Source organism: Meriones unguiculatus, chromosome 14 (assembly GCF_030254825.1).
Source record: "Meriones unguiculatus strain TT.TT164.6M chromosome 14, Bangor_MerUng_6.1, whole genome shotgun sequence".
NCBI classification, from domain to species: domain Eukaryota; kingdom Metazoa; phylum Chordata; class Mammalia; order Rodentia; family Muridae; genus Meriones; species Meriones unguiculatus.
This window is the reverse complement of record NC_083361.1, coordinates 24,239,570-24,258,858: the sequence shown is the minus strand read 5'-3', so window position 1 is coordinate 24,258,858 and position 19,289 is coordinate 24,239,570. Positions and strand designations below refer to the sequence as shown.

The 19,289-nt window shown below is 38.8% G+C and overlaps 1 protein-coding gene across 1 annotated transcript in view; it reads right to left on the bottom strand.

The window, feature by feature from the left end:
- The window catches only part of Sox6 (SRY-box transcription factor 6), a 379,078-nt gene extending 363,308 nt beyond the window's left edge, over window positions 1-15,770 (bottom strand). The window contains exon 1 of the mRNA XM_060366990.1: window positions 15,694-15,770. The gene's annotated coding sequence lies outside the window, so the exon portion shown is untranslated. The remainder of the gene's footprint in view (window positions 1-15,693) is intronic.
- Window positions 15,771-19,289: the final 3,519 nt, after the last annotated feature.

The window sequence follows — 19,289 nt, the reverse complement described above, 5'->3', positions numbered from 1 at the left end:
TCAAAACCTTTCATTTTTCTATTTAAATTTCCAGTCTTCTGCATCAAATATCACGGACTTTCTTTCCTCTTAAAATTTCACTTTCTCTCCACCCTTCCCCCGTCCAAACATACACTCACACAGGTCCACACAAATGCAAACAGGCAGACTCATAGACATACACAGTATGCCAAATCCTAAAAATAAATGTTTAAACACCACCCAAATGTGACAGTGAGAATGGAGACTGGTTCCTGGCAGGGAAGGGGGCATTGGTTCAGGTAATAAAGAGTGCTATACATGTTCATCAGAGCCTAGTAACTTTTCCTTTCCATCAATGTTATTAGCCATAAACGATAAATCACTATGATAATAAACCAACTCTCACACAATTAATTGCTATACCAGAGAAGTAACAGACCCAAGAAGCAAAATTCTTTTTCTATCAAAACATTTGATTTTTACTCTGCTAACTGCAGGTGTCCTGGACACCTCAGGCTGCTCCTGTCCGAGCTATCATTGAAACATGCAGACAGTATCTCTGTCAGTCATGTCACCATTAACAACAGCATCTCAGACACCTGTACATACAACATAGTCTAAATGTTGACTCCAATACCTCTTTCAGGGGTGAACTTCTTTCCTTCTTCCTCTGGTGGCCACAGTGTCCTCATTGGAAGCCTCAATTGCAATTGAAAGCATCATTATTTCTATTTGAAATTACTGTCTACCTCCACACCCTTCCACGAAGGAAACATAGCTTTTATCTTCATTCTGCACATGCACGCCACAGAGGAGGGAGTAGTTCAGTGCTCTTTGCCACTTTCTTCCAATAGTAAAGTAGGAAATGAACAAGGGATGCTGGCTCAACACTCAAGTCAGCTGCTGAACAGGGCTGCACTGCCCCAATTTACCCAGTGGAAACTCACATTTTGGAACAGCACAGGAGATGCTCACACCATGTAGGATATAGTATCCCAAGGTGAGGCGATGCTGTTTGTGACCCTCCACCTGGAGCCTGGATCCACTCTAAACAAAAGCTTGTAACTTTAGTGTTCTGTGTTTAAGTCCAGAAATAGACCCAAAAAAGCAATTAGAGAGTTCACTGTGAGGTAACTGAGAGTAGACTTTCAGAAAAGAAAAAACAGAAATAATGAGTAATGGCATTAGTTATTTATGAGATTAAAAAATGAAATAGGTTGATCAGTGAAGGCTTCTGCTTTTCAAAGACTATTAATAGTTTTCACAAGGATTGAGTTTTCAAAAATGGTTTAAGATTCAAATTAGAATCCTAATAGCTAATATTTGTAACTCACTTTTTTAAAAATTTTTATGGTAATTCTTTTACATATATTAACTTCTTTGGTTCTAAAAACAAATCATGTAAGAGTAGGTCCTATGAGCAGGTGTATTACCACTATCACTATTACTCATTTATTAGAGAAACCAGATATGTGAATGAACTTGCCTGGGCATACACCCACAGTGAGTCAGGATTTGAACCTTCCTGGAGCATGCTTTTCAGAGCATGCTCTGAGCCCTGTCTCATCTAACATCTGCTAGACTGAGTAGTGTCGTCGTTAGGATTGGTGCCTTCTGTTAGAGATTATCTGCTTCTTCACAAATTGTGAATTATTTGCTCTGATCTAAGAAACATAATAAAGGGTGCATGAGGGACTCTGCAAGTCCTACGAAACATCCCACTACATAAGAAGAAGGTCTACCCCCTTCCTGGCTTTGAAGGTCCTTTCAGGATCTGTTTGTCCTGAACACCAAACTTTTTAGACCCTTCCATGCTTACACCCTTTCACACCGTGCAAGCAGTAACACTGTAGTGATGGTGAGAATCAGAACAGACGCAGAACCCACCCCCCAAAAAAATACTTTAAGGGCACGTTAGAGCTTATTTCTCTTCATACAGGAGAGTCCTCTCGGTTCAGAATCTACTTACTCTACTTAAATGCCACTGTATTCTTTCTAATTGCTTGAGAACCACACCTGGGTTCAAATTCTGCTTCTCTGAGTCTCTGAATTGTTATCTTTACAGTGCACAAATGGTACAGCTTGGGGAATATTGCAGGGAAAAGTACAATGGACATATATAAGGCCCGACATATGCGGAGTGCTTAGTTCTGCTACCTTGCTACTTGAAGAAAAAAGGAGTAAATGTTTAAGAAATGAAAAAATAGGGCTGCAGAGGTATGACTCAGGAGTTAAGGGCACCTGTTGTTTTCCCAGATCATAGCTCAATTCCCAGCATCCATGTCAGGTGGCTCACACCTTGTCTGTAACTGGCTCCAGGGGCTGAGAGATCTGATGCTTCTGGCCTCTGCAGGCACCTGCATTCACATACATATATCCATGTGCAAACCTTTACACATAATTAATAATAGTAAAAATAAAACTTTTAAGTATTGAAAAATAAATGGTAAAATTCCGGTATAAGCAGCTATGTCAGTGTTTGGCAATGGAAGACGCTCATTTAGTGCTATTTTCCCTGTTTATCTAATTTGGCATTTCACAGCCTAAATGTAAGGAGCAACTTAGAGTATAGGAGAACTGATCTTACTAAAAGAAAAAATAATAACTAAAGAAAAATAACAACTTTGAGTCTGGAAACCAAGGTAAATACAGGAAACTCAAATGCAGATATTGAAGTTCAGCAGGCACAGCAGCTGTGGCCACTCAGTACAGAGGCGAGAAGTCAGCAGACCCTCCTCAGCTCAGGGGACAGCTCAGGACTGGATGTTCATGGGCACCACTCTGAGCCACTGTGACAAGCTAGCTAGAAATGAAACTGGAAAGCCAGAAGATAAAACTATGATATGATATCAGCTGTACACACATCACACAAAACAGTAACAGGGCCGCTCCTCTTTAAATGTTATGTACTGCTATTGTGTATGCAAGTGTGCACTGCCATGCATGCCCCATAACACAGTGCACGCTGGAACCAGTTTCCAGGAGTTGGAACTCTGTTGGCAGTGTGAGCTCTAGGATTCAGACTCCACTGCTCAAGCTTGTGCAGCTCTTACCTGCTGAGCCATCCAACCAGCAAGGAGATATGTTTAATATTGGAGTTGTAGATCATTGCAATTACCTTCGTTAACTTCCTGTGTTTACTAACTTTTTTTATTTACTGCTTTGGAAATCAGCATGCATAGTTAAACTGCTTTAAAAAAAATAGAGCTGATTCTCAAAGAGGAAGCCTAGGAAATCAAGGAGCATACGCATACATGACAGAGAGATTACTCGCTGCCTGTTAGAGCCTTTTCACATAACCTGCACTGTCCCTACAAGAACAAAGGTTAATCAAAGTGTGAGTAAAATTAAAAAAGAAAAAAGGAAAATCTGTTATTCAACAACAAAGAAAAGTTATTCAACAAATTCACTTGAAAAGAATGCTAAAAAAAAAAAAGGCTGTCAAAATGAGCATGGAGCTTAGATTATAGCGCATATGTGAATGCCTCTGTCTTTGCATAAGAAAATTGTGACACACCTTGATTATGAGAGTTTAAAAAAAGTTTAAATAATCCCAGGGAAAGAAGAAAACATATGAATAAATGGAAAAAGTTCAAGATGCATCATCATAAATGAAATGTGCTTTACCTTCTATAAGAAATTATAGTGCTTTAACAGATTTTAGTGTTGCCATCAATCACTGACATTGCACAGATGACAGAGGAAGGAGAAAATAAAAAAATCTAACTTCACTATCAGAAAAGACGCCATGGCAAATTGTCTAACCAGCAGAGATCACACCGGAGACACACAGCAGACACCAGAAAACAGTTCTATGAAAAAAAAGTATGAACATTCCTGGAAGGACAAATCATTTTCCACTTCTTCATTAATCAGAGATCTTACTTTAAGAAGAATGAAAAACCAAATAATAAAAAGACATCAAGTCCTGGGACTCTGTGAAACCTCAGTTATTTTAAATATGAACATATTACCAGCATCTTGTTACAGTGCTGGTATAGATTAGAGACAGACTGGAGCAAGCACCATCATGAGCCTGATCTCTGGTAGAATCAAGACTAGAATTTAGAATATGTGTGTCCCATTCCAGTTAATATTCAATTCACTCTTTTATACTTTTCCTAAAATTTGACATCCTGGATATGGTGCTTTAGCTGACTCAGCTGACATGGACAAATGCTTTTTTCTCGGCCAGGGACTAACAGTGATGGACAGCACCTCTGAACACAGGTACATCCATACTTTACAGTGCACAGAGGATGAATCCAACCCATCTAGAAGGTGCTCCATCCTTGGCAGTGTTACTATTTTCAAGTCCTATTTCTGTCACTTAAAAACATTTCCATTAAAATAATGGTAAAGAAAAATTAATGAAAACAAATATCTTCTACTTACTATTATGTCTGGGAGGATATTTTAATCCATTTTAAATTGGATATACCCAAGTCTTAGAAATGCAAACTCCTGTGATCACAGGAGACCCTGAGAGTTTCGAGATCTTAAAGGAAAGAAGGGCATAATAAATAAGTTTCTCATTCTGATTCATTTTTTTTCTTGTTTGAATTAATTAATGCTGTGGAAATCCCAGGCAACTGCTATTTCATTTGTGACTGAATTGAGTCCAAAGGAGAAAAATATGTAAAACATTATTTAATTAAATTTTCACAGTTTTTTTTCCCTTCCCACTTCCTCTCCCACCAGCTAATACACATTGGAACTCAGAGGAGAGCTTCATGTTGGCAGCTGTGGAGTTGCCTTGGGCAGCTTTCCTGTGTTCAGAACTCAGTGGTGTCTGGAGTCACATTGTTCTTCAGCTCAAATCCTTGAGTGTGATTCCCATGCTCCTGGCCTCACTTCAAAGCCATCTTCATAGGAAGATTGCATGTATTGGTATGTAGACAGTTCTTAAGGGGAAATGCGCTTTTCTTAATTATTATTATTACTATTACTATTTATTTGGCCCTCATATATATGGATTTTCCTTTAACTTAGGAAGTGGCATAATAATGAGAATTGGAGAAATCTTTAAGTCCATTCATCTTTAATAACTTTTACTGTAATGTAAGAAATACAAAATGAAAATTTCCTTTCCTGATTCCAAGCTGATAACTCTTGTGTGTGGGGGGGGGATCAGGTGAAAGAGGTGAGGGGGAACAATTTTTTAACACCTGCAGTGTGCTCCCGAAACAATATCTAAGTATGTTAATCTCCTGCTTTAAGAGTTTTGTTGTCTCTCTATCATCTACTGTACATGGACCTCTTGGTATATCTATGTCCCATATGTGGTCTGATTGTGTGCGATCTTTTTGGTCTCACTTACTAGCACTGTGCTCATATTAAGCAGTGTCTTGTATCTTAGATCATCACTACTCAGTTGTTTTGAATGTTGGTGCATCTTAAAAAATATTGATAACCTGTATCTCATTTCTAAAAATTGATTTGCTTGGTTAATATGTAACCTAAGTATGGAACTACTTTTAAAAATTGCAGGTATCTGTAATTGTGACACATGGGTAGTGCTTGCCTACCATGTATGAGGCCCTGAGTTTAATCTTCAAGACACACACACACACACACACAAAGGAAAAGTTATGCATTTCTTCCCTATCAAGTTTGAGACTCAGACTAGATGATTGCTATATAGCAATTTTCACAATTGCTCTCCATCTTCTTTTTTCAGGGAAGATCTCTTATTGAACCTAGAGTTTATCAGTTCAGATTTGCTGACAAACAATAAGAATTAACCATCCATCCCAGGGAAGGATAATTAACACAAAAGGTCTTGCTAAAAGCCATGTGGAAACCTACTACTCTAGAAGCTCCCTAAAATATATACATATATAAAAAAGTTTAAATGGAGTTAATGTACAGTGGTAGAGACAATGCCCCACCAAGATCTACAGCATATGCTACCAAATAAAATTCCTAATTGCAGTAGTAGGTTACATCTTGTTGAATTGTTGGCCAAAGAAGTCCCATAGACCCCATCAACATTACAGGTTATCACCAATGTTACTGGTTACACTCCACAACATGATGGTAAGGCCCTATTTCTGAAGACAACACTTACAATGGCACCAAATATTGAGAAATTTAATTGGTGCTCAACTAGTTTCTCCCTTACTGACTAATGTTCATAGTACTGGAAGGTTCGAGATACACAGCTGGAGGAGAAAAGTAATCAGTCTCATCCAACTACAAACCCTGTGACTGACAACAACCGTCTGTCTACAATATATACTGGTGCAATAGTTGTACAAATTTTATGGGGGTAACCAACCACTTTTTGTAAGGCCCACTCTAAGAGATGATACCCATACCTAACACTATTCATGAGGCCAAGAACCTGAGACTAAATAGGTTCCTAGATGAAAACCTATTATTTTTTTCTAAATCAACATAGCAACAAAACAATTCCCAATGACAAATTCAACCTTCACCCAGGAAGCTTCCTACAGGCAATGGTAATTAGCATACTGACAACTAGAAAATATTCAGACAGTGTGAGATCTTAGAACATTCATCTCTTAATGGAAAGTCTTTATCAAATCCTTCCCCTTGAAGCCTTGGGATCTAAGTGGAAGAAGGGGTAGTAAGATTAAGGACCAGAGATGGTAAATGATTCCAAGGAAATAACATCCTCCAGACACAACAGATAATGTGAGTTCACAGTATACACAAGATCTGCACAAATTTGAGCCAAACAAAACCACCAGAATAAAGACGATGAAATGGACATTAAGTCCCAACACTAACCAAGAAGCTCTTTGCCATTGACACCTTCTGGGAAAAAGAAATTTAGTCTCATCCATGGAGAGACACTTAGTATATCAACCACAGTTCAGAGCAAGTCTCATGCTCATGAGCAGGTGACCAACACAGATGAACTGTGTGTGTGTGTGTGTGTGTGTGTGTGTGTGTGTGTGTGTGTGTGTGTGCGCGTGCGCGCGCACGTGTGTACTATGTGTATACTGTCCTTTGTGATGGTTTGGTAATTTTTCCCCCTTTGGGGTTTTTTTGTTTGTTTGTTTTTCTTGGGCATTTTTGTTGTCTTGTTCACTTGATTGGTACTTTTTGTTTTTGTTTGAGAGAGAAAACAAACATATGGAAAAGATCTGTGAGTACTTGAGAAAAAAATATGATCAAAATATATTACATGAAAATTTTCAATAAAGAAATAACCATTAGAGTTGGCATTGCAAGATGAATTAAAAAGTATGCCCACTACTTTTTGAAATATTTTTATAAGGCTGGTGAGGGTTTTTTTTCTTAAATATTTGATAGAAATTATCAAATGAAGCCATTTGGGCCTGAACTTTTCTTTGTACAAAGAATCTTTTAGCTTGAATTAATATTCAAATTTCTTTCACACCCAAATTTTAATTAACATTCAAATTTATTTTACATACAAAGTACTATTTAGATTTTCTGATTTATCTTTTATCACTTCTGGTAAGCTATATTTCATACAATTAATTTACTTCATGAGCTGTACAGTTTGGTCTAAAGAACATCATAAGCTCAGGAACTAGCTATGTAGCATGGTATAGCTGGTGATCCTACCCTTTACCTCCCAGTTGAACTTGTTACAACTATACACCATCATAAAAAAAAAGTTTAATTTTTTTCTTATTTCTGTCACCTATGATGTGCATATATGTGCTTTTTTGTATTTATATTGCTTGGAACTCAATGGTTTCTTGAATTTGTACAGTCCTAGCTTCAGACACTTTCTCTCTAGGTTCTATCAGCAACTACAGACTGGAGGCTCTCCTCACAGGTGAAATCTTAAAATGACAAACTTGCTCAGTTGCCTTTCTTATTCTTTTTTTTTTTCAAGATTTTGTTTTAAATGGCTTGCCAGACCCTTTAAATAAATTTTTGTGGGTTTTTTTCCCCAAGGTTTTTCACTATTTTTAATCAATTTTCACATATGAGTTTGGTATGTGTGTATATAAATGTTAAGTGTGTGTGCACATGTATGCCTATATATATGAAGGTTAGAAATTTTCCTCAGGTGTTTTTCTCTGTGATTCTATTTTTGAGACATGGTCTCTCATTGAACCTGGAGCTTACCAATTTTGCTAGACTGAGTGCCAGTCAGTCTCAAGGAATCTTGCTAACTCTGTCCTCCTCCCAGCACACCCCACTCCTCCCCTAACACTCAGCTCTGCTGGGGTTTCAGATGCACTCTTCACCTGGCATTTACATGGGTATCCAGCATCTGAACTCTGGTCTTCATGGTTTCACAGCAAGTTCTTTACTCACTGAGCCATCTCCCAGTTCGCCTAATCAATTTTCAGTAGGCTCAAATGGTCTTTTCTAACTACCAGGCACTCTCTATAGATAAGCACATCTTAGACCTTCTCAATGAAAAATAAAATGGTACCTTGTAGAGGAATTTCAATTCAGAACATGGCTGCTCTGGCAAGAGATTACATCCAAAGACCTCTTAGGTCTGTGTGATCCAGCTAAAAAATAGACATGCCTTTAACCCTAGAAGACAGAGGCAAGCAGATCTCTGAGTTGAAGGCCAGCCTGGTATAGAGAAGTTTCAAGTAGAGAAAAGCTTAGATCCAGCTGTGGTACTCCTAGCACTTAAGAGACAGAGGCATGCAGATCTCTGAGTTTTAGTCAGTTCTGTTCAGTTTGGTTGACCGAGTGAGTTGAGAGGCAATGCAGTGGAGTTGAGTTCAGTTTGTAGAATTCAGAGGCAGTTTTACAGGGACAGTTATACAGAGACAGGTTGCAGAGAGAGAAAAAGTTAAACACAGGCGAAGACAGAGTAAGCCAGAGAAGGAGATGTAGCAAAGATATACACAAAATATCATGCAGAAGAGTAAGAGGTGATCTCTGTAAATCAACACAGTACTCTGAGACATAATTTTAAATGAAAAAAGAATGTGTAAAAATTAAAACCAATACCTGTTAACAGGAGGAGTGTTATCTTCCCACAAATAAAACTGCATATTTCTAAATAATTGTATATGATTATATAGAAAGAAGTCTGGAGGAAAAAATAAATTGAAAATAGCAGTTATGAGAAAGTAGTTAATCTTGGAAGGGAAAACAGAATTTATACGGAGAAGAGACATTAAAGAAATTTTTCTTCCTTTTTCTCAATAATTATTCATTTGAGAAGTGTTTGATGATTCTTTGGGAAATGTCATATTCTAATCTATGTTAGAACTCACTGGGCTATGATTAGTTTCACTTTTAAATGTTTTCAATTTTTCATTTATTTAGTTATTTATTTAATCACTTTACAGCCTGATCCCAGCCCCCTCCCTTTTCGCCTCCCAGTCCTACCCTCATGGCCCCCTCCCTGCATTCCCCTCTCTACTTCTTCTCAAAGAAGTGGAGGCCCCCAAAAGGTACCAGGACTAAGCGCATCCTTTCCCTCTGAGCCCAGAAAAGGTAGCACTAGGGGAAAGGGATCCAGTAACAGGCAACAGAGTCAAAGACAGTGCCTACTCCCATTGTCAGGTGACCCACATGATGACCAAGCTGCACATCTGCTACATATGTGTAGGGGGTCTAGGTCCAGCCCATGCATGCTCTTTGGTTGGTGGTTCAGCCTATTTGAACCCCCATGGGCTCAGGTTAGTTAACCAGGTTAGTTTACTCTATAGGTCCTTTTATGGTGTCCCAGACCCCTCTGGCTCCCTCAATCCTTCCTCCCATTCTTCAACAATACTCCCTGACCTCAGCCTAATATTTATTTTGCTTGAGTCTCTGCATCTATTTTCATCAGCTGTTGGGGGGAGACTCTTAGAGGACATCTATGCTAGGCTCCTGTCTGCAAGAATAGCAGAGTATCATTAACAGTGACTGGGTTGACACTCTCCCATGGCACAGGTCTCAAGTTGGGACAGTCATTGGTTTGTCATTCCATCAATCTCTGCTCCATCTTTATCCCTACTCTTCCAGGCAGGGCAAATTTGGGATTGAGAGTTTTATGGCTGGGTTGGTGTCCCCCTCCCATCACTGGAAGTCCCACCTGGATATAGGAGGTGGCTCCTGGGAGCCTCCCCTGTCCCAGAGAGGGCCCACACGCACAGATTTCCATTCTCTCCCAGCCCTTCCCCCAACACCCTCCATAATCCCTCAGTGAGGGGAAATTGAAATAACAGAATAGCGTAAGGTGCTTAAAAATGTGATCCTTCATCTTCTTGTACAAATAGAGACTTTAAAGGTGATAAGTGACTCTGTTTTTTTAATCACCTCTTGCTAATTCAGATTAAAACACACTCTTGTTTGTTTTCATGAAGCCTGAGCTCCCAGCCTAGCATCTTTGTTACTGAGCTACACTTCATGGAGCTGTAGCTCCAGCCCTGAAATCCTTACCCTCCTGTTTACTCTTTTCATACCACACTTCCGTGAAATTCACACTTTTGTGGTTTGGAGACAGCTGCTGAAGTCTAAAGAGGGCATCAGATCACATTATAGATGGTTGTGAGCTACCATGTGGGTTGCTGGGAATTGAACCCAGGACCTCTGAAAGAGCAGACAGTGCTCTTAACCACTGAGCTGTCTCTCCAGCCCCACTGCTGAAGTCTAAAATCCTCACTTGGGCTAACGACAGATATTACCTACCTAACTACACGTAAACATATACACCACATTTTTATTCCTAGTTTGAACAACCCAGAAGGCAAACTTGGGCTTCATGAAGCTCACATACTAGAGGAATACATAAATGTGAGTCCCTTAAGTCAAGTCATTCTCCTTTGGAGCTAAGAGACTCACAGGAGAGAGCTTTTTCTAAGAATTGACACCGAAATCATTTGATAGAGCTGCGTACTTTAATCAATCACCTCCTAATGGCAAGGTCTTCACCTCAGCAAGGAAGCCCACTGTATTTCAGCAACTATAATTTACAAACACCCTTCTGCATGGCATGACCATGGCTCACTGGGCCTCACTCTCTGGTGCACTATGGTATAAACTACTACTCATCAAGCCACATCCTTGCTGTCTAGGTACTGTAATCTCATTTCCTCTCTCTGTGGACTAAAGACTGAGCCTGACTTCGTTTATGCTAGGCATGTCTGCTGGGCAAGGTCTTTTCCACTGAGCTACATCCACAGCCCTCTTCTCTACTTTTATTTTGCAGCAGTCTCACTAAGTTTACCTAAGCTAGCCTCAAACTCACTCAGTAGCCCAGGAAGTCCCAGAACATAGGCTCTTGCTACAGCCTCTGGAGTAGCTGGGGTTGCAGGTCTGAACCACCAGGCCCACACAGGCTCTAAATTTCTCTTAAATTCTTTCTTGAGAGTTAGTATGCCTGGTTCTTTTAACTTCAGGAAGCTTCTGCCACCTACCCAAAACAAGCATGAGCAGACATTTCTCCTCACTCTTTGTCCAACTGAAACACAGAAGTTTGGCCTTCTTAATTTATGACAGCTTTCTTGGGTAATCATTACCAATACCTTTTGGAATTATCTTTTAAAAAAAAAAAAAAAGCCCTAAACTTGCTACTAGTCACTTGTATGCCCACGGCATATATGTGACATAAACACTTTCACCCTTCACTTCCTCTTTAAAATAATCTAAATGGGTAGCTTCCTCTGAACAATTAAGTGCGCACCCAAGAGGCCTGCATCTTCTGCTATTGCATGCTTTCACTGTTTCATTCGTTTCCAATCACACTTGTGCCTTATTTTGGAGCTCTAAAATATCAGGCAAGGACAGAGACCATTAGAGTTCATTCAATAATCCTTAACATATAATAAGCTCAGTTGTGTATCTTTATTGATTGTAAACATCTAGACAATTGGTTCCATTTGTTGGAAATTGCTAGCCACTTTGCATTTTGAGAAAAGAAAAAGGCAATTTCAAAGTCAAGAAAACATAAACTTCATCTACCAAGGCCACTAAACACATCCATTAATTTAAGCCTTCAGGAGGAATCAGGGGTAAGGGAATTTTCATTTTGCCTAGAAAGCTGTATCTAGGAATTTCTTTAAAATAAGTTTAGTCTTAGCTTCTCCTTGAGTTCTTGCGAAACAATGACAGAAAAAGCCTTCACAGGCTTCCCCCAAGAACTGTATAAGATGGGCTGGTGAGATGGCTGTGTAGAGAAAGGTGCTTGCTGCTAAGCCTGACAACCTAAGCAAGAAAGGTCCCAGGGAACCCAGGATGGAAGGCAAGAACCAATGCCCAGAAGTCATCTTCTGACCTCCAAGTGCTTGTGGTGGCATAAACATACACACCGAATAAGTAAATAAATAATAGTAAGGGGAGGCTCTCAGAGGAGTTGGGAGGAGAGGAAACATATTCAGAATATATTGTATTAAAAATCTATTTTTAAATAAAAGAAAAAGAGGAAAAATAATAAGAAATAGTAAATAGTATACAATTTTAATTATATAAAATGGTATGTAAAAACTTTACTTAAAAACACAGACTAATTCTCCTTTTTCTTCTACCTCTACCACCAACAAAAATATTTGAGCATAAGCTCCTGGCCTTGGACCTTAATTATAAATGTCAGCAAAGGTTTACTTAGAATACAACGTAAGTCTATTCTGACATTTGATAAGTCCCACCTACCTGTTAGACTTTATTTTCTTTAGTCTTAAAAAGAAAATGACCTACTATTCTCCTGAAAAACAATCAAAGCTGTGTAACAGAATCATGACAATTGTCCCCACCATGGATTCTGCAATTCTAGTTACCTGCTTTAAAACTCCTACAAGTGGCCTCAAGGCTTTTTATTTCCTCATTGAGTCTTAAGTTCCCCCAGATTTTAGGAGTCCTATAGAGCACTTCTATAATAGGATCATAGTCACTGGGCTACCTTATAAATCTGTAATGTGGAAGCTGGGCTCCTATGTCTGTATAAAAGAGCTCTGAGCCTCTCCTATCAGTAGACCTGGAGAGGGGCCTAGGAGGAGATGAGGGAGAGAGGGTGGGGTTGAGAGAGAAGGAGGAAGAGGCTACAGCTGGGATACAAAGTGAATAAACTGTAACTAATATAAATAAAAATAAAAATTTAATTAAAAAAAGAGCTCTGAGAAATCTAAAGCCAGGCAGAACCAAAGATGTCCCTAACACCTCCTCAGTTCATTCTTTGCTGACATCAAAATGCAGAATCCTGTCTACACTGCATCTCCAAGCAGAACAAGACTACAGACTTCATTTTCAGAGACTTGTCTTCCTTGATATCACTCTCCCCTTTTTCTTCTTCCTTGTTCACTACTTTCCTCTCTCTGATAGTAGCAGATGCTCACTAAGTGCCATGATGTGCACAACTATGTATGCTACATGTAAGAAAAAAATCCAGTAACAAAATAGACTATTCCAAAGTAAAGAGACAATATTAAGCAAAAACAAAAACAAAACCACCTATAAATAGATCATTTAAAATGGCAATACCTGCTATGAGATAAATAAACAGGGGTGGTAGGCAAGATTTTTGTGGGCAAACAGCATTTGAATTGGAAAGATCAGAAAAGATTTCTCTGAAGAAATTACTTTGAAATGAGGACCCGGGCTAGTTCTTGGCTCAAATGCCAAGAACTTGCCTCACATACCCACAACTTGAGATCCATTTCTGGAACCTACAGAATGAATAGGATTCTAAAAAGTGTCCTCTGACCTCCAGATGTGCATTGTGGTACCCAATGGCCCACATCTACCACAAAAAAATGAATGAATAAATTAATAGGTTAAATTAAAGAAAACTATGACCTGAAATAAAAACCTGAAGGATGAGTCAGAATTGTGCTGTCTGGAAAAACATGCACTTCTGGGAGAAGACTGCCTTCTATGAAGACCTCACAGCAGGAAATAAGTTGGAAGATACAAAAAACTAACAGGAAACTTGTGCAGCAGCTGGATTAGAGAGGATGAGGACAAAAGCAAGAGCTGCTGCCTGAGTAAAGGTTCTGTGTGGGAGAGAAAGCCTTGACTCTTGGTTGTTGTTGCTTGGTCTGGCTTGTTTATTTTAATCAGAGTATTGTGGGAAGCCAAGAAGCCAAAGAGTGGTAAGTAAGAATCTTCCCACTACACAATGAATATGAAATTTAATCAAGTTTAGGAAGAAAAGAGAAGAAACAAAACATCAGTTCAAGAAAGTGGTTACCTCTGGCATAAAGAGAGAAGGGTGCAAGACTGATCAACGCTTAAGCTTTGTGGTGACATTTTACTTCTAACTGCATACATATTTAATATGTTGTGCAATATAATTGATCTCATTTATATGACTGAAATTCCACAGTAACATTTGTTAAAGAATTAATGGATGCAAAGAATTCAGTGGTTAGTTCCCTACCCCTTTTCTTCTCGGGTCTTATATCAATGTCTTTGAGTTTTAAGACAAGCATATCCAATTCATGTATTTTCACTCTTACACATTCTAGTTCTTGAACCTTGACTCTGTAGACTTTTAATATCAGATGCTAAGGAATCCTTAATTAGCCTAACTTTTGTTTCAGCATATACTTTAATCCTCAAGGTTCCCAAGAACCATCGAGCTAATGTAAGGATTAAATGAGCTAAGACATGTACTTAGTTCTAAGAACTACATAAATGTAACTAATAATCTTATTATTTTATTTACTATGCTCTGCTGTTCCTAATCCTAAATACAGGCCAGGACATGAAAAATAAACAGGAGCTAAGTATGTGAGGTCCCATGGTGCTCTGGTGCTCTGAACACACACTTCTTATCTACATTCAAATACATTCACAGATACATGCACATACATAGCATATGCTTCCAACTTGAACTTCATAGTATTTAAAGGGGACATCTGCACTTATTTAAGCATTAACTAATAAAATATTATTTTGAAGTGGTGTTATTATCATTAAAAACATTTTCAAAAGTGTTCATTTGTTGGATACAACTGCAATTTGAGAAAAGTGTCACTGACTTATAAGAATAATAGCATCATATTTATTACACAAGAGTTTTATAATACTCATTATGCTCCACATTATATTTTAAAGGCTTACTTTTGTAATATCGGGCAAGATTTCAACCTTATAGAATTGAATATTGACATCAAAATTTCTTCAACAGGAGCAGTCTTTGGTGGAAGAACATTATTAAAATCCTACCTTTTCACTTAATTTTCGTTGTACAAATAGCACAGATCTTATCATTTCTCTTCCCTTCCAATTCACAAATACAATAAAAGCTGTCTTTAGAAGAGGACTTTAAATTAAACATGGCAAGAAAATGAGTCCTGGGACCCTGAAAATATCAAAACCTATGACAGTTTTTGTTGCCTCGATAGCTGGAAAATATCTCAGGAATCTTTATGTGAATGTTATACTTTAAATTATATTTAATAGCAAAGAATCTAGCATGTGCTCTTGTGGGTAAAAAAAGCAGAGAGAGAGAGAGAGAGAGAGAGAGAGAGAGAGAGAGAGAGAGAGAAAGAGAGAAAAGAAAGTAAGGTTGTCACTAGGATTCTTCAGTTTATGTTACTTGAGGTTTGGACTTCGATTATATTAATAATCACTCCTCCATGTGTACTTCCTTGTTCTTAATCACCAATCTAATCATGTGTTTTTAAAATTAAATATATTTATCCGCTCATGCAAACACTTTCCGTGACCTTCTCCCGACAGAGTGTACAGGGATCTATCTCAACGACAAGAACATTTGGAACTTTTTAGAATGTTCTAGCAGCTTGTGAATTCATATTAGATGTAACATAGCATTCTACTAGCTCAAAAATAAATATAAAAGGTTAATTCCAAGTTTGTTTTACTTACCAAGCTCTGCCATTCCACCCCACCGCCTGAACAATATTATCCACTCTTCGGATACTCATTCTTGCTAAGTAAAAGGATATTTCTTCTCTAGCTGGATTAATAATCAACTTTCTAGATAGTTCATTTGTAATTCTCTTCTGGTTAACCCTTAGCACGACAGCAGTCTGCCTGCCCAGCTCAAGCTAATCAATTTATAAAGTAGGAGAGAAAATTAATCATGCAGATGACAAATGGAAAGTTAAAAGGGGGAGGGGGAGACCTTTATGCTGCGCCAAAAAGAACCTGCCTCACAGTTTTACACAAAAGGTATAACTGTTTGTTAGACATTACAAAAGCAGTTGGGTCATAAACACAGGAAGCAAGAGACATGAGGAGAAAAACCTAGCAGGTTTATAGCACCACAGGCCAGTGCATACCAGTCTGTGTTTACTGCTTTCTTGCATGCAGATAAACACAACTGGACTCTGAGCATAAGAGATCTGTTTCTTTTAGCAGAAAGGTCTGACTTTCAAATTCTAAATGACTTCTTCCTCTCCCAGCAGCAGTAGCCACTAGGTCCCCTATCCCACAATAAGTGCTTCCTGACAATTTGGGACAATTTTCTCCAAATGTGGTCTGCAAACACTTGAATCTGAATCATCTGGGATGCTTGTGAAAATGGAGACACCTGGCCCCTCCGTCTCCAATCAGTCCTAAGCATCCCAGGCAGTTCTCCTGTGATTTTAAAGGTTTAAAAGACCCCTCTAGAGAAACCATTTCTGACCTCCTCTCAGAGACTCCAACACAAATTCTGGGGATTAAGAATGAAATTATTTACTCTTGCTGCTGTTAGTTTGACCTTGACCTTTTCAAGATTTATTTTTATGGGTTTTTTTCTTATGTACATGTGCATACCTATGATGGCCAGAGGCATAGGATGCCCCCTTGAACCAGAGTTACAGGCAGTTGTAAGTTGCCTGCCATGGGTGCTGGGAACCAACTGTGATCATCTGAAAGAACAGCAGGAACACTTAACCACTGAGGCATCTCTCCAGCCCTGTGACCTTGACTTTCTGCCCTGGTTTTAGATCCTGACATTACACTTTGCTTTATGATGTGTAAATGGGCTGGTCCATCTATGACCGTGACCCTTCCTTCTCGGATTCTGGCGATCTTCCATATGCAGACCACCCAGAAACCAGAATCTATCCTTGAACTCTGTTTGGTGCTTAAGGTCAGACTGTGGTCTAAGCTCCAGAGAGGGTTTTTTTTTTTCCTGGTGTGCTTTATTGGAACACTTTAACCCCATTTTGTGTCTCATTTCTATGATGGTCTACACTTGCTGGTATCTATTGTCCAGTCTCCGAGTGACACACTGTGCTTACTGGGTTAACCTACCTACCTACAAGGCCATCCCCACCTTAGTGCGCCCTTCCCAGTGTTCTGTACCAGCTCTGAAGTACAGCCACATCCAGAGATGGAAAAAACAGCTAACTGCTTAGATGGTGAAAAGAGACTAATAACCAATGGTTTCATATGTTGTATGGAAGCCTGTGTGCACTAAGAATGAAGAAAAGTAGGTAACAATGAAGAACAGCTAATGTCCTTGGGAAGGTGAAGTAGCAGTCCCTGGGCAATAAAAGCCGAGAGCTGGGCCCAGAGCCCAGGCCTGTGGTTCTAGCTAACAAGCAGCAGGATTGAAGGTTCAAAGCCAGCCCAAAGGACAAAGCAAGATCATGTCTTAGAAATAAAAAAGCAAATAAGATTTTAAATTTGTTTCATTCTAAGTATTTGTTTTTATTTTTGCAGAGTCTACTAAGGTTGGTCAACAAAAAGATAATAATTTAATGGAGATAAAGGGTTATAAATTGGCTCAAATAGTGCTGACCCAGTAGAACTCAAGGTATATGAATTTCCCAGGCCTTTCTAACCAGTTTCTAAATTTTACATCTAAACTGTCTCTTTGCTTTTCTGTTTCTCTGTCACCTACAAAATTAATATAATAAACTATGTCTTATGCATTCTATGGTGCATTTTTATGATTAATGAATCATGATCATTGTTAAAGAAAAACATTGAAATTATAAATATCATATAAATGTGTATATAGCTATTGTAGCTAATAAATGGCCATGTTTTATGATTTACTAAAAGATTATAATTAACATACCCACAAAGGACATAAAGTGTTAGGTTTTTTGGCTCATATCACTATCATTGTGAAAGGGGTAAACATGTAATACAGTATGTATGTGATGTGTATACATATGTGTCTGGTGTATATACTTGTCAGTGTGAGTGAATGTATCTGGACATGTGGAAACATGCACAAGTGTGGACACATGTTTGTGGAGGCCAAAACTCCCTGTCAAATGTCTTTCCTTAATCTCTCTACACCTTTATTTTTTAAGACAGGGTCTTAACCTGAAGTTCACCTACTAGGATAGGTTGTCCAGCAAATGAGCTTCAGCAGTCTGCCTATCTCTGCCCACTCCCCTAGAATTGAGATTACAGATGTGCCAACACATGTGACTTTGGATGTGGGTCCTGCACATCTGAACTTGGGCTCCCATGCCCCCATGCCTGTGCAGCAGGCACGTTATCAAACTGAGCCATCTTCCTAGCTGTTGTCACAGTACGTTAAGGAAGTGCATAAATTCAATCCAGTGAAAACAGGAGCCTGTGGAATGTGCTTCCTGAAGAAATGCAGAGAAAAGACCCACTATCACTTAGAAGCAGGATATAGTAAAAATTATCCCAGATTTTTGTCAGAGAATATGAGATTGCAACCATACCAACAACTTAGAATCTTCAGAGAAGAAGCTGAGGATGAAAACAGGGGTGAACTGCAGTGACATTTGACACGTAGAAACCTCTCCCTAAAGCCAGAGTTCAGACGATTTCATGTGGAAAACCTCAGGGAAACCTGATTATCAACACAGTTAAAACTATGACTTTCCTCAACTAATAGAGGAAAATGGCAAAATGAGGTCTGGAGAGAAGATGGCTCAGCAGTTAAAAGTGCTTACTGCTCTTGCAGAGGACGGGGTTCAGCTCCCAGCACCCACGTGGAAGCTCACAGCTCCTATGACTCTAGCTGATGGGGAATTTCTGCATGCATGTGGTACACATAGACTCATGCAGGCTCCCAGATACACATACACATAAACTCAAAAATAAACCTAAAAACTGAGAAAAGTGAAGTCCTTGGCCATTGTACTAATTGGTTAATAAGTGTTACTAGTATGTGTAATAAATCCTTGACTTGAAATAAGCATTTCTATTTTTAACTTTCAATTCATTCAATATTACTATTGAGATGCTGAAATGGTATTCTAGGCATGAGGGACAGATGGCCACACTGCCCACAACTCCCTACTACCAAACTTGTACTCTGATGGGAAAGAAAGCCAAGAAGTTCAGGAGATACTGAAAACTGGTGAAGCCTGGAAACACATATAACATGAGAGAGGTCAGGGATGCAATGCAAACAGGATAGACAAGGTAGACCTACTAGGGAGGTCATGGCTAAACAAAGACATGAAAAAGTAATAGCATTTCATGGCCTACTGAGGGGTTTGTTTTTACTATGAAAAAAACCACTACTTTAGAAATAA